At 43.3% G+C, this 15,722-nt stretch overlaps 1 non-coding gene across 1 annotated transcript; it reads right to left on the bottom strand.

Moving 5' to 3' along the window:
• Window positions 1-8,801: 8,801 nt before the first annotated feature.
• Window positions 8,802-8,873, bottom strand: Trnaq-cug. Its single transcript has one exon. It is a non-coding gene; the product is annotated as a tRNA-Gln (tRNA).
• Between the last annotated feature and the right edge of the window lie 6,849 nt (window positions 8,874-15,722).

Below are 15,722 nucleotides of genomic sequence, written 5' to 3'. Positions count from 1 at the left end.
CACTATGACCAACTTGGGGAGGAAAGGGTTTATTTGGCTTACATCTCCTGGATCACAGTTCATCACCAAAGGAATCCAAGGTAGGAACTCAGGGCAGGAACCTGGAGGCAGGAGCTGAAGCACAGGCCATGGAGGCATGCTTACTGGCTTGTTTCCCTGGCCCATCCTCAGCCTGCTTTCTTATACAATACAGAACAACCTGCCGTCGCATGCAGTTCATCAGGGAGCCCAAGGTAGGAACTCAGGGCAGGAACCTGGAGGCAGGAGCTGGAGCACAGGCCATGGATGAATGCTTACAGGCTTGCTCTCCTGGCCCCTGCTCAGCCTGCTTTCTTATGCAACACGGGCCCACCTGCCCAGGGGTGTCACCACCCACAGTGGGCTGGGTCCTCCCACATCACTCAACAAATATCCCACAGAAATGGCCACAGATCAGTCCAATGGAGGAAATTCCCCAATTGAGGCGCCCTCTACCCAGGTGTATCAAGTTGACAAGTAAAGCTATCCAAAACAGGGTCGCTTTTCTTTTTAGTATAGAGGCATGAGAATTCTTTGTACTTTCTAGATACAAGTCCCTCGTCAGATGCATGATTTCCAGCTGCTTTCTTACATTCTTTGCGTCACCCTTACACTCTCGGTCATGATTTTAGGCACATAAATGTGAAATTCTGATGAAGTCTGGTTTGTCTATTTCTTGTGCTTGTGGATTTGGTGCTGTACGTCACCATCCATTACGAGCTGAAGTCATAAAATTACTCCTAAGCTTCTTCCTAAGCGTTCATTAATGTTGGCTCTTAATTTATTTGCCTGATCCATGTGAATTTAATTTACATAAATAATGTGAGATAAGAGCCCAACTTCTTTTTTTTTGAATGTTAAAATCCTGATTTCTCAACAGTATTTGCTGAAAAGTCTATTCCTTCTGCAACTGGGGTCCTATCGAAAGTCAGTTAGGCACAGGCTCACAGGCTGTTTCTAGAATCTGGGTGTCACCCCATCATCTGTGCCTTCACTCATGCTGCTACCATTTTGGATTATTACTGCTGTGACATTAGTTTTGAAAGACGGAAGTGTTGTGTCATCTTAGTTGTTCTTTTTCAACATTATTCTGGCTACTCCAGGTCCTTTGAAATGCCACATAAATTTTGAAATAAACGTCCCAAATTCTGAACATTGATGGGATTGAATTGAATATGTAGGTGACTTTGGGAACTAGTGCACTTTTAACACTGTGAAATCTGTGACTAGGGGATGCTGCCATTTACTTAGATTTTCATCACTTTCAACAGTGTCTACTTTTCAGGGTGTAAATCTGAATCTCTTTTGTTAAATGTATTGGAGTACTTTGCTATTTTTTATGCCGTTTTTAAGTGGGAGTAGTCACTTTGACACTTCTGATGAAACAGGATGTGACTGCCTAGGTGCTCCAAATTCAGATATAAATACGCTGGGAGATATTAGGGATAAAACCACTTGTTTTTGGAGTTGTCAGATGTTAGGCACAGTTTGGCTTTGTGAACACATTTTGGTACACCTTAGCTTGTCATTCCTTGAACTGAATATGACATATTTATTTGAATGATGACTCCTTGAGGGGGCGTTCCTAAGCCAGGCAACCTTTAATCAGCATGCCTTTAATCCCAGCACTTGGCAGGCAGATCCTTGCCAGCAGGGCTGTTGGGAGACCCTGTCTCGAAAAAAAAAGGGTGTTCCTTTCATTAGTAACATTTAAGGATTCTCCCCCATCACACCCCAGGTTGATTTTGTTTTCATTATGCAGAGACTTAAATTTTTTAAGATTTGCAATAGGCCCACCAGAAATAAATATATGTGTGTGTGTGTCTGTTTTTTTTGAGACAGGGTCTCTCTGTAGCCCCAGCTGGCCTGAAACTCACTATGTAGACCAGGCTGGGCTTGAACTCACAAAGGTTCACCTGCTTCTGCCTCCTGAGTGCTGAGATTATAGGCATGCGCCACCACACCTGGCTCCAGCAGAAATATTTAAACATATATAGGGATGGCATAGCTCAGGGTGGAGCATTTGACTGCAGAAATACGTAAACGAGTATTTTTTTAGTTCAGCATATTGGTCTATACTTATGTTTCACTGCTTTATTTTTGACAGTAACAAACTTGTACATGGTAAACCATAATCACATTCACCTCCACTACCTATTCTCATTCCCTTCCCTCTCCAAATATATTTGTCAATTAGATAAATCAATAGGAATTACTTTTATAATGTGGACATAATTGGACTAAAGACTTTTTACCTAACCTTGCAACCAAAAGGTACTGTTTATAATTAAACAAGTTCTCTAGGCCATGTGCACTTGTGACCTGGACATATGACCTTACTCCCTCATGGCCCTTCCTTGTCCTCTACCCAGACAATGTGACTGTATACATGCGTGTGTTACTTATCACAGCCCTGACAGCAGGGTACTCTTCTCACAGAGAACAATGAGAGACTTTGAGAAGTCTGTACTTGCGTCTCTGGTATTCTATAGGCTCAAAGGGCAAGAATCTGTGACAAGGGTTGGTCCTGACTTCAGCTTCCCCATTTCATGCTGGAGGTACTGTTTGAATAAAAGAGTGAACACAGTTGGGAGAAACATCTGAAGGCAGTTCGGGTCTATTCTTGGCCTTAAAACTAATGCTGAGAGTCAGTCTATTTCTTTATTAAGGTATAACCATAATGTGGTTGCTACAATTTAGTTCACTCCAATACTCTTGGCCTGTACTGGAATATGTGTTTTAAAAATCTCTGTTGGCAGCTGTGGAGATGAGCTGCACAGAGCTCACTTGAAGGGCCATTGAGATGGCTCAGCAGGTAAAGCACTTGCTGTGCAAGCCTGGGTACTGAGTTAGTTCACCAGAACCCATGGAAATGTGGAAGAAGAGAACGAAGTCCACGGAGTTGTCCTCGGGCCTCCACATGGGCACTGTGACACACATCATACACACAATAATATTAGATAGCAACAGATTTTTTTTTTGTCATTTTGAAGCAGGGTCTCCCTGTAGCCCCAGCTGTCCCGGCACTCACTATGTAGCCCAGGCTAGCCTTGAACTCACAGAGATCTGCCTGCCTCTGCCTCCCAAGTGCTGGGACTACACGCGTGCACCACCATACCCAGCAGTAATAGATATTTTTTTTAAAAAAAGAAAAATAATTTGTAAGCCAGGGCTGGTGACAGACATATGTCATCCAGCAGGAGGATCAGGAGTTCAAGGTCATCCTCATTCTCATAGTGAGTTCAAGGCCAGCTTGGGCTGTATGAGACTATGTCTGACAAGAATGGGGGGGGGCAGCGAAAGAGGGACAGGGAGAGAGAGAGAGAGAGAGAGAGAGAGAGAGAGGCTTGTTTTCATTTGCAGCAAATCTGTCCCTTGCAGCTTCTTGCTCATCATCCATAGTGATTAAACTGAGGTCATTTCCTTCCACTGAGTGCTCAGCCACACACAGAGCACAGAGCATGGCCACAGTGTCTCATCTGTGGCTACACATTCTCCACAGCTTCCCTCTGGGCTGCTCTTGATACTGCCTTTTCTCTCTCCTTTTGGCAGATGTGAGACCCACACTGGCTAGGAAGCTTTCCTTGCACACACTTCTACCCCTTCGTTTGCATAGTGTTATATGCATTACTGTCATCCCCTGGAGGGTCTCAGGCCATCCAAGTTTGCTTTCTGCAGATAGTACACTTCCACAGCTGGCATCAGAAGTCGTCTGTGAACATAGATGTTAAAATGGCATCCGTCTCACTCCCTTGGCAAAGAGGACTCCATCTGGAGTAGGGAGGACTCAAAACACACTGGTAAAAAGTGCATACGGTTGCCAAAAATTTCCAGTTTTCACCAAAGTTCCTAAGACAGCTGTGTTAAAAAATCCCCAGAAGGGAAACAACTTTGTCAGATGCCTGTGTGCTGATCATGTGTACAAACTGGGAGCAAACATAAGAAGCCACACAAGAACAACAGCTATTTCAATCAGCCATGTCTTGACCTACAGACCTGTGAAGGCTGCTAACAGACCATCATGTCCTTAGGGGCCTGCAGAATGGGAGATCAAAGTAAGCAAGGGGGCTGAGCAGGTCTTCCCAAGCCGGGCATTAGCATAATCTTTTGACAAGTTCCTGGAGCTACATCTAATCTTTTTCTCAAAGTTTTCAATTTAAAAACAAGTATTTTATTATTTTTATTTCTTGTGTATGAGTGTATTGCCTGCATATATGTAAGTGCATTTGTGTCATACAATGCCCACAGAGGTCAGAAGAGGGTGTTGGATCCCCTGGAACAGCAGTTATAGATGGTTGTTAGCCTCCATGTGAGTGCTGGGAATCAAACCCTAGGTCCTCTGAAAGAACAGCCAGTGCTCTTAACCACTGAACCATCTCTCCAGTCCAAGTTTTCAATTTTAAAGGTTTTCTGTTTAGTCTTACTTTGGAGTTTGCTCTGCCCCCCATACACTAGGGATCAAACACAAGGCCAAATACACATGCTAGGCAAAGGCCTACCACTGAACTCCTTCTGTGCCTCCTCCCAGTTCTGTCTTGTAATTTATAAGTTAATTTTGTTTTAATTTTTTTTAGATATATTATTTAATGTGTATGAGTGTATTGCCTGCATGTATATAAGTGCACCCTTGTGCAATTCCCTGTGGAGGTCAGAAGAGGGCGTCGAATCCCCTGGAACTGAGTTATGGATGGCTGTTAGCAGGTTACAAACTGTTGTTAACTGCCATACGGGTGCTGGGAATCAAACCCTGGTTCTCCGCAAGAGCAGCCAGTGCTCTTAACCACTGTGCCATCTCTCCAGCCCCCTAATTTTGTTTTTCATTACATACAAAACCTCCATTTCTAGAGATTTCTAGACAGTAGAAAAATGAACTCCCCAACCCCAGCAACTTGATCTTGGGTTCTGCAACCCTCAGGCCCACGAGAAACAAAAAAATTTTTGTTGTTTAAGCTACCCAGTCTGTGGTATTTGTTATAATAATACAAACTGACCAAGGTAACTTAGTCTTCTGCAGAATTAGGATGCGGGCATGTGCCCTAAGCTTTGCCAGTTAGATGTAACATGGCAAGAGCTCTTCTTTCGGAGACATGTAGACTAAGCTTTGTGCAGAACCCCTCCTGGTAAGGGTGGAAGAGCTATGTCTGCCAAACTTGGGTAGATGATCAGGCCTTTAGAGGCAGTGGGATTCCATGATGAGGAATGTAATTCTGCTGATAATTAACAAGAAGAAAGACCTGAGAAATTAGGATTGGGTGGCACAGTTCCAAAAGGTGGTCAAGCTCACGCCGTGGTGATGTGTGGAAGTGGCCAGAGGAAGTCAAGAGTCTTGTAACTTTTTATTTTTGTGACCGAAAAGCTGACATAATTCAAAGTGAAATTCCTATTATATACAGCTCTGTGGTTTCCATTAACAGAAAAGTAAACAAGTGAACCATGGTGTATCCATGTACGTGAGCATTCTACATCAGTGAAGGTGAACAATGAGAGGAATGGCGGCTGCACATAACTAAGTAACAGGTGGCTCTAGAGATGGCTCTTCCAGAGGAACAAGTTCAGTCCCCAGCACCCATGTCAGGTGGTTCACAGCCGGTGTAACTCCAACTCCAGGGAGATCTGATGTCTGTGGTTTCTGTGGGCATCTGCGCTCATGTGCAGGGATCTCCACACAGACATATACATAATTAAAAACAAACAAACTTGGAGTTGGAGAGAAGGCTCTGTGGTTAAGGGCACATGCTTGCTGCTCTTGAAGAGGACCTGGGTTCAGTTCCTAGCACCCACATGACAGCTCACAGTCATGAGTAACTCCGATTCTGGAGGATCCAATGCCCTCTTCTGGCCCTCCTTGGGCTCTGTACACATGATGCACATACATGCAGATAAAACAAAAACGTAAATTTTTAAAAAGTAACTAAAATCTTTTTTAAAAATCTAAAAAAAGAAAAAAGTATTAGTTTTAGTAGTGTCATATTAAATTAAGACAAGGGACCCACAGGACTGTATCCAGCCCATTTTTAAGAAATGATCATTGATGTGATTAAGATAAAGAAAACACTCTCCGTTTACTTTCTTGGCGACCCAGCAACTTCTTTGTTCTGCCATAAGTTACACTGACTTCACACACTTAGGAAATAAAGTAACTTGCAAACAGAGACATGAAGATAAAGGATCACAGTGACATCCTCCTTAGGGTACAATTTTAAATGTCTATGAGATTTCTTTTTTTTTTTTTTTTTCTGAGACAAGGTGTTATGTAGCACAGACTGGACTCTAACTTGCTATGTAGGTCCAGGATGTCCTTGAATGCCTGATCTTCCTGCCCCATGAGGAGAGGAAATATGGGAGAGCACCATCACACCCAACTAACATCTTTGACTTCCATGGGGGATATTCAGCATTGATAGTATTCCTGTGTGGTGTGTTAATGTCATAAGAGTGACTTAATTCTTTTAACAGTACAAGTTTTTATGTGGGGTTCCAGTAGTGTTCAATGATCTGAGATAATTCAAGTAATTTTTCATGTAAAATATGAATCTATTTTCACAAATCCTTTCTTCAGTAGAAAATGAATCACTTATAAATTAGGGTTTCTGTTCCTGTTGACATAAAATGCCTTGTTTTCTCTAAGCAAAAAGAGAAGCTGTCTCTCATAGCATCTGGATCCTTTAGCTCCCATGTTAAGTGACTTCATTACATTTTACAAAGCAATAAATCAAAAGAACTGTCAACTCAGCCCAGAATCATTACAGTAGCAGACTGACTATGTCTTAAGATAGAACCATGTGAGATGTTCACCAGCAGACAGACAGAGGAGGGAAACGTGGTGTAGACACAGTGGAGTTTTTTCTGCCATGAAGAAACATAAAATTAGGCCATTTGCAGGAGAATGGGTGAAACTGATCATTATGTTGAGTGAAATAAACCAGATTCAGAAAGACAAAAGAGAAAATTTGGGGCTGGGGAGATGGCTCAGCAGTTAAGAGCACTGACAGCTCTTGCAGAGGACAGGGGCTGGATTCCCAGCATCCACAGGGTGGCTATGAACCATCCTTAACTCCGGTTCCAGGGGAATCCAAAGCCCTCTTCTGACCTCCGCGGCATTGCACGACACGGGTGCACTCACATACGTACAGGTAATACACTCATACACAGAAAATAAAAATCATAAATTTTTTTTTTTTGGTCTTTTTGAGACAGGGTCTCCCTGTAGCCCCAGCTGTCCTGGAACTCACTATGTAGACCAGGCTGGCTTTGAACTCACAGAGATCCGACTTCCTCTGCCTCCCAAGTGCTGGGATTAAAGGCGTGTGCCACCATGCCCGGAATAAATAAAATATTTTTTAAAAAGAAAATTTATCACATGTATTCTCATACATAGAATATAGTTATATATGTTTATATGTATGCATGTTTATTTTTAATTTTTTAAGCAAAGAACATTTATTCAGCAACAATGATACATTTTAGAATTATACAGTGAAAAAAAAGCAAATTTCTCAGTACTTTCAAACTCCTGGCATGTTGCTGTTAGAGGTTTGGGGACAATAAATCAGTATTCCCAGGAATTTTAAGAAACTTCAAAATTATGAATGCTTCTAAAAATCTTCACACTCAATTATTTGAATATCTTAATTTTTTTTTTTTTTTTTTTTTTGGTCTTTTTGAGACAGGGTCTCCCTGTAGCCCCAGCTGGCTGGGACTCACTATGTAACCAGGCTGTCATTGAACTCATTGAACTCACAGAGATCTGCCTGCCTCTGCCTCCCAAGTGCTGAGATTAAAGGTGTGTTAAATTCTTATTTAAAGAATAAAGTGCATGGGTCTGGAGAAATAGCTCAGGGGTTAACAGTTCGATTCCCAGCACCCACATGGCAGCTAACAATCATTCTAACTCCAGTTCCAGGAGATCTGACACCCTCTTCTGAACTCCTCACGACATGGGTGCACTTACATGTAGGTATTGTAGGTATTACACTTATACACATAAAATAAAAATAAGATACTTAAAAAGAAAAAAGCCCAGCCAGGTGTGGTGGCTCACGCCTTTAATCCCAGCACTCGGGAGGCACAGGCAGGTGGATCTCTGTGAGTTTAAGGCCAGCCTGGTCTATATAGGGAGTTCTAGGACACCGGGGGCTACAGGGAAACCCTTTCTCAAAAAAAAAAAAAAAAAAAAAAAAGCCCAGCACTCATAGACAGGTGGATCACTGTGAAATCATCAAGGCCAGCCTGGTCTACATACCAAGTTCCAGGCCAGCTGAGGTTACAGGGAGACCTTGTCTCAAAATAAAACAAAACAAACAAACAAAAAAAACCCAAAATTAATTAGCTAATTAATTAACTAAATAAAATTCAGACCTTCCAGTGGAATCATATGTGGACACTGCCTCTTTAAGGACTTCTTAACATTCAAAACGTGTGTGTCATCAAAGAAGGGGCAGGAGAGAGGAGGGAGAGACCTTGGGGGAGGGGAAATAGAATACTTGAGACGTGAAAGAAGGTAGGGTTTGGGGGAGGTGGGGTCCCGGATGGGGAAGGTATAATATTTGTACGAAAGTACCATTCTGAAACCCACTACTTTATATGCTAACTTTTAAAAATTAATTTGAAAAGGAATAGATAGGGGCAGTGGGGACCAGAAGGTACTGGGCAGTCACTTGCTGTCAACAATCAGAGGTTAGAGTTGGTGCTTAGAACTCGAGCCACTCTGTGGGTTTAAGAAACCATAGAGTCCTACAAATCATCTTTGAAAGAAAGCCCTGCTTTTAGGAGAAAAAAAAGTTAGGTTCCACCGAGATTTGAACTCGGATCGCTGGATTCAGAGTCCAGAGTGCTAACCATTACACCATGGAACCCCACATGCGAACCTTTCCAGCGAGCTGCTAGCAGATGAGGTATAGGTCTATTGTGGAATTCTAGCACCTACAAGGCTGTATATTTGCAACCTGGGTTTGCAGTCTGTGCCACCGCACGCCTTCTGCTCAGCGGTGCGCAGGGCTCCCCTGTAAAGTCTAAGCGTGAATGCGTCTAGGACAGGTAAGGCAGGCCTGGATTCCCCGCCTCCAGGGTCCCCAGCATCCAGCGCCTCTCCACTACGCTCAGCGGGGCACAGGTGCACCTGCCGCTCCGCTGAGACCCTCGCGGCCTCCTGAGCCCTTGTCCTGGCCCGGGAGGGGGGCGCAGTTGTGGAATCTTAATTCCATCACGCGTGACTTGCGGGCGGCTTTTCAGGAGGCGGATAGGCTTGCAGGTCCCAGGTTTGCAGCGTGGGCGGCAGGACATTGAGTCTTTGCGTCCTAGGAAGGCTGCACTTCTTGGAAACCGACGAGTAAAAACACAGTAGAACGTACCGAGGCCGAGGGTGTGGCAGCACAAGCTGGGGAGAGATCTTGCACTGGGGTGGGGGCTGGGGCGGGAGGATTGTTGCTAGTTCAAGGTCAGCCAGGGCTAGAGAAGGTTGGAAGTTTACAGAGTTGGCGTATCTAGATTCTCGAGGAGAAAGCTTTGACTTGTTCCTTTCTGGCAGCATCCATGAGCGTCTCCCAAATTCTTCAGCAAGAAATACTTGTTGGTATCAAGACTGGGACTTGGCTTGTGCAGGACTGTTAGGTGGGAAGAGCAGACAGACGCTACCCTAGGGCTGGGTAGTCAGAAGACGGATTTTATTGTCAAGTGCAGGTATCAGCGTTTGAGTTTTCCCCAGTTCCCAGGAGAGGTGTCCACATTCTGCCAAAAAAAGATTTTTATTGCATGAAAGCATCTGATGTCACAGACGGAACCCCTCGCGCGGTGTTTTGCTACATGAGCGACAGTGGCGTAGGAGCGGCAGAAACTCAAAGCCCACTGCATCGCCAAAAGCCCAGCCTAGCGTTGGGGATGATGACTCACGGAAGCTGCATCCCTGGCGCGCCCACACGATTTGCAAACAGCTGCTTCCTAAGTCGGCTTCCCCCAACAATTATTACTGTTTATACAACCTGGTGAGGGGCTTTGCAATTCTTGCAACTTTCTGAGCTTAGTAAGTAGTTTCCTGAGACTTCTATGTTTACTTTATTTCCTCTTACGAGGAAGGTCTCAAAACAGATGAAATAGCTGCAAAACTCCTCACCTGCTCCCTCTTCCCCCAGGCCATCAAGGCTCTCCGGTTCAGTCACTGAAGAGCAAAGCACTGGAAACTTTCCTGCTGGGAGGGACAAAGGGTGAAGTCTGGGTGCCTCAGGAACCAGAAACGAAGAAACAAGGATTGTGAACAGCTCTAAACAACTGTAACTCACTGTAGGCTTTTGTCACACACCTCCAGGTCAAGCAGTTATCAGAGCATTGTAAAAGCTCTTGAATCACTTGCCCTCAGAAAGTTTGTAACAAAGACACCTGAAAAAAACTAGCCGAGTGTGGTGGCACACGAGAAGCAGGTGGATCTCTGTGAGTTCAAGGCCAGCCTGGTCTACATAGTGAGTTCCAGGACAGCTGGGGCTACAGGGAGACCCTGTCTCAAAAAGGCCAATAAATAAATAAATAAATAAATAAATAAATAAATAAATAAATAAATAAAACAAAAACTGGAACAAAACTTTGAGCAACAAGTGTTGGATTAGAGCCCAGGCTGCAAAGTCAATGTGCATGGTTCCTTGGTAATATCAATAAATATTGAATAAATATGTAATGGAGGAGACAGACATTTGGAAATTAAGCAAAACCTGTGAATGAAAATGACTTAAAACCAGTTCTTGGTCAGGAATCAGTGTTCAGTGTCCAGTGTCCGGGACCAGTGCAGAATTCCAAATAACATAATCCCTCACCCCATAACTGTGGGCTCTGCATATGCATTGCCCCTCCCCAAAGACCACATCATGCTGGAGTGGGGCTAAAGACTTAGCAGTGAGAAAATCTGGCAAACGCTGTCCAACCAGGCCCAAGGTGAATATTAGTAGAGAGAAGCCACACTATGTTCAGCCCTGACATAATGTGAGGAAATGTCAATTTACCCCTTGTCAAATAACTGTGAGAAAAATACACGGTATCTGACTAGTGCTCTCAAATCTGTCAAGGATCTTCAAAATCAAGAAAACAGGGTGTGGTGGTGCACACTTTTAATTCCAGCACTTGGGAGGCAGAGGCAAGCAGATCTCTGAGTTGTCTAAAAATAAGGAAAATTTCAGACAGCCACAGTCAAGACAGTCCAAAGAGAATTGTGGTGACTAAATTCAGGACAGGATTCTGAAACAGGAAAGGGAAGTTAGGTAGGTAACAACCTAGGAGATCTGAATATGTGGACTTTAGAAATAGTAACAATGTGCATCTGTTTATTGTTTAATTTTTATTACATTTATTTATTTGTGTGTGTGCATGCACCCCAGTGCACCTGTAGGGATCAGAGGACAACTTGTGGGAGTTGGTTCTCTCCTTCCACCAAGTGGGCTAGAACTCAGGTAGTTAAGTTACCCACTGAGCAACTTGCTATCCCGTCTTCATTATTTGTAACAAAAGTACTATATATACCAGTATAGAATTCTAATATAGGAAACGGTATTGGAGGGCGGGTATGGGGACTCTGTCCTATTGCTCATGGAGAGAAAAATGAAAATATGATCAAGTGAAAAGTGGATTCAGAAGTCTGCCTTGCAGCATGCACCAGTAAATACCTTCCTTTGCGAATGAGCCACCTTCCTTATTAGGGCCTGCACAGCCTACAACTGTACATATGGACTGACTATATTAGCTTACTTTTCTGTTGCTGCAATAGAAACACCATGACCAAGGGAACTTATAAAAGGAAGAGTTTATTTAGCCTATAGCTCCAAAGGGGCAAGAGTCCATCATGGCGGGGAGGCATGGGGCAGAGGTGGCTGGAGGAGGAGCAGAAGCTAAGCGCTCACATCTTCAAGCTGGCACAGGAAGCAGAGTATGACTGGAGATCTGGCAAGGCTTAAGAACTCTGTAAACCCACCCCCAATGATATGCTTCCTCCAGCATGGCCACACATTCTAAGATCTTCCAAAACAGCACCACCAACTGGGACTAAAAAGTTCAAATACTTGGAGCCTACAGGGAACATTCTCATTCAAACCACCTAGAGCAGGAAAGGGAAAGCCTTACACCATGCCAACTCGCATGCCCAGTGCTAGGGATGGAGAACTGAGTGGAAGGCCAAGCCCTGGCCTGCTCTTGGGCACTGAGTAAAAGTGAAGTGCTAACAAAGTAACACTCACAGGTTAGGGACTCTGCGTCTGACAGCCCAAGTAAGCCAAGGAGCTCAGATAAGAATGAAGACTGTGGGCAGAGTTAACAGATGCTATTTTAGTTAGTTTAGGTTTTTCTTGAGAGGGGTCTCATGTAGCCCAAGCTGGCCTTGAACTAACAATGTAGCTGAGGTGACTTTCCACTTCTGAGTCTCCTGCTTCTGCCTCTCAAGTGTTACTTTCACATCCGGATACCAGCAAACATCTCTACATTCCCTGCTAGACCCAGGCTGGTTCCCCTGTCAATTGGTGTGGTATCTTCATATCCTGTTCACTCGTGGTCACATTATTTCTCTCTTCCAAGACAAAATGTTCATAGAAGTCATTTGAGAAGAGGTTTTGGGCTCCTTTTCTTTCTTTCTCTCTTTCCTTTTTTTTTTTTTTTTTTTTTTTTTTTTTGTCTCTTTGAGACAGGGTCTTTCAATTGCCTGGAACTTGCTGTGTAGACCAGGCTAGCCTGGATCTTGATCCACCTTGCTCTGCCTCCAGAGTGCTGGGATTAAAGGTGTGCACCACTAGTCCCAATCTTCTTTTTCTTTTAATGCAGCTCAGGTGGGCCTATAACTCCGATCCTCCTTGTGTTCAGATTAAGCATGGATGGCACCATACCCAAATCATTCCATATTTTTTAAAAGTCTGGATTCCAGATCTTATTAAATAAAATCCACAAAACCTTTCTCTGAAGGGTGCCCCCATCCCCCCAACACAAACACTCTTAACTAGCTCAGGGTTTTCAGGTAACATTTGAATTCTGTGGGACCCAAGGCTAAGAATTCTCTGCATTCAAAATTTTCCACTGTCATCTAACATACCTAAGTACTAACAAACAAATTCTGTAAGTAGCAATTAAATGTCTCACCACTGAAGTAATCTTTTAATTGTGGCTGAATGTTTCATTAATTCTGGATTTGTGAATTAGGTCAAAGGTATACCCGTGACTAGAGTTGAAGTACCAGTTGAAACCAGCTCTTAGGGAGTTTGCTGACACAGTCCTTAGGGGAGGGTTAAGTCAGTCATAAGTAAGATAGGCAGAATGGAAGGGAACAGCCATTTTTTGCCATAAAATAATAGACTATTTGCAGAGATAATTGGTTCTGAAAACGAATTTATGTTTTCCACTTAATAGTGGAATCTTCCTGTTCAAAAGCGAAAAGTACCTTTTCGAAAAAAAAAAAAAAAATGCAGCACACCCATAAGGTAGGAAGAAATGTGAGTTCCAGGCCAGCCTGGTCTACATAGTGAGCCCCTGTCTCAAACCAAACCAAACCAAAGCAACCAAAGCCCATGTATACATCCATCCATTTGGAACTAATGTTCAAACTCTGAACATCGGCCCCTCCTTAAAGCTGGTTTTGGACCCCAAACTCCCAGGTTATTTCTACCAAGCTATTTGCACTATAGGTGGTTTGCATAGTTTTAAGATAAGGGCAACAGAGTTAAAAGCCATGGAAGATATTTCTGCTTTACCATTCATCGCTGAAAGCACACATAGATGACTCTGATTTCTGGTTCCCTTGGGTTCTTGACTTCCCATGTGCATCTGTAGCACTGAAACTGCCAGGACCACCTTGGTGGTTCTCAAAGATGCCTGTGAACAGGTGACGCAACCTTGCCTCCCTGCAAGCGGATCTTTCTTGACTACTTCTGGTTTTCTGTAGATGACTTCTTTTTAATTCAAGAGCTAGAGGTTCTGAGCACACCCAGGAAAGTATTCATCACAGGCCTAGTAATTATCCAAAAACATCAGGGGAGCATGTTAATCATACCCTCAATATTTCAGGAGAGCATTCTGAGTGGTTAAGGCGATGGACTGGAAATCCATTGGGGTTTCCCCTTGAAGGTTTGAATCCTGCTGACTATGTTGGTTTTGCAGGATCAGTCTTCCCAGAAGCCCTCCTGAAGTGTGACCATCCAAATAAATGCTAATCCTAACTTGAAGAGTGCATTCTCTATTTCTAAATTATAAACTATCCAAGTTCTGCAGAGGCATAAACTTAATTACTAGTGTCAATTCTAGGAAACTCAGGATTTAAGAAACAATATTTACTGTAACTAGCAACTACCCTCACTGTTAACAGTACCCCCCAATCCTGTTTATCAGGCACTTATTACCTACATAGTCTTCTAAAGACTTTGTGTATGTTAATGTATAACATTCATATTAAGTAAATATTTTTGTTATCATTTTAAATTTACAAGTCTGGAAAACGAGGTCCACAGGAGTAAAATAATTTACCAAGATCACTACTAGATGACAAGGCTGGATTTGAACTCTGCCTGGATTTGTGTCAACAACCAGGTCTAAATAGTCAGATGGCAGAGCAGGGGCTTCATTCCCCGACAAACGTTGGGAGTTAATGCAGCTGCCTGGCGTGTGGGTTCAGAGTGGGTATATCTAAGCTTCTTGTCTAAGGTGTAGTCAGTGTCTTTTTAGACCTACGTATAGGAAATACCATTCATCAGCAATAAATATTTACCTGGTTTTGAGTAATGATAGTAATGACTGTTACTGTAGCTTCAGATAATGATTTGTTTATAAACGCATCAGACCCATTCATTACACCTTACAGCCTGAAAACCCCAGAGCCCAAGGGTTAAACCACAGGTGGTGAATGCTGAAGATAACCTCTCACTACCAAGTCCAGAAATATTTCTGGTTTGAAAGTAAAGCCCATGTTTAGCCCATGTAACACCCAACAGAGAAGCCTGTTGACCCTCATAAACTAGGTTTATTAAACTTATTGAGGAAGCAAGAGTCCACCTAGAGTTGAGAAGCACCTCAAAGGTGAAAGGGAGAGGATAAGATGCGTGGGGACCTGTATTAGTCATAGGATGACCTTAATTTGTTTTGGTACAGTTCTAGGGATTGAATTTCAGTCTTTGTGCACACTAGGCAAGCACTCTGCCACTAAGCTAGATCTCCAGCTATAGTAGGATGGCTTTATTTTATTTTAACAGGGTGGCTTTAAAGCAGAAATTACTAAATGAGGTCTGTTCTGAGTGAGCAGAGTTTGTAGAGTAAGCCAATGATTACAAGTCAGAAATCTTATTCCTGGAACACAAGTCTGAATAGAGTTGAGCCTACCCATGTCATCTTACACACCACCATTGGTACAGGTCATTTCCAAGTGGCATAGTTTGACATTTGCAAGTTTTGGTTCTTTGTTTCTGTGTTCATCTACTTTAGCTCAGAGACAGCCAGCTGCAAGGGCCAAACAATGACCATGACAACACAGCAGGACTTAAAAATAAAAATAAATGGCAGGGTGGGAGCCCATGCCTTTGATCCCAGTGCTCTGGAGACAGAGGCAGGTGGACCTCTGTGAGGTTGAGGTCAATTTGGGTCTACATAGTGAGACCTCTTCTTTAAAAAAAATAAAAAATAAGCCGGGCATGGTGGCACACGCCTTTAATCTCAGCACTTGGGAGGCAGAGGCAGGCGGATCTCTGTGAGTTCAAGGTCAG

The sequence above is a fragment of the Nannospalax galili genome, unplaced genomic scaffold, assembly GCF_000622305.1.
Source record: "Nannospalax galili isolate Female #2095 unplaced genomic scaffold, S.galili_v1.0 scaffold952, whole genome shotgun sequence".
NCBI lineage: Eukaryota > Metazoa > Chordata > Mammalia > Rodentia > Spalacidae > Nannospalax > Nannospalax galili.
Note: the sequence above shows the minus strand (reverse complement) of the source record. Positions and strands in the feature narration are given on the sequence as shown.